We start from the raw sequence: 394 nt of genomic DNA, 5'->3' as shown, positions 1-394 counted from the left end.
CCCTTGCTGTTGTTCGCACCCGCCGGAGCCGCTGCGACTTGCGCGGCCCTGATCATCGCAACATTGCGAGTCCGGAGAAAATGGTGCTGATAATAGTAACTACAAAAAAAAAAAAAATTAAAAAACCCCCAAATTTGAAAAACAAAACAAAAAAATCGACTCCCACCCTCAAAAATGGGGGGGCGAGCAGAGGGGTGGGGGGAAGGAGAGGAGAGGGGCAGAAGGAGAAGCGGCCGGGGCAGGGACTTGACTGAGCCCAGAGTCTCCCCTGCGGACCGCTCCGCACGCACCGAGTTACAGCGATTTCCCTCCCCAAGTCCGTGGTTGAGGTTAGAAATGGTAAGAACGCCTTACGGTCCGTGCCCGTTCCCGCTGTGTGATTTCATGTTGAAAG

General features: G+C 54.1%; 1 long non-coding RNA gene across 1 annotated transcript in view; it reads left to right on the top strand.

Annotated features, from left to right (window-relative positions):
- The first annotated feature begins 94 nt into the window (after positions 1 to 94).
- Positions 95 to 394, top strand: part of LOC108448040 — a 3,150-nt gene continuing 2,850 nt past the window's right edge. The window contains exon 1 of the long non-coding RNA XR_001863825.1: positions 95 to 339. This is a non-coding gene — a long non-coding RNA (uncharacterized LOC108448040). The remainder of the gene's footprint in view (positions 340 to 394) is intronic.

This window comes from Corvus brachyrhynchos, unplaced genomic scaffold, assembly GCF_000691975.1.
Source record: "Corvus brachyrhynchos isolate BGI_N302 unplaced genomic scaffold, ASM69197v1 scaffold14, whole genome shotgun sequence".
Lineage (NCBI taxonomy): Eukaryota > Metazoa > Chordata > Aves > Passeriformes > Corvidae > Corvus > Corvus brachyrhynchos.
The sequence above is the reverse complement of the archived record's forward strand: the minus strand, read 5'-3'. Positions and strand labels throughout refer to the sequence as shown.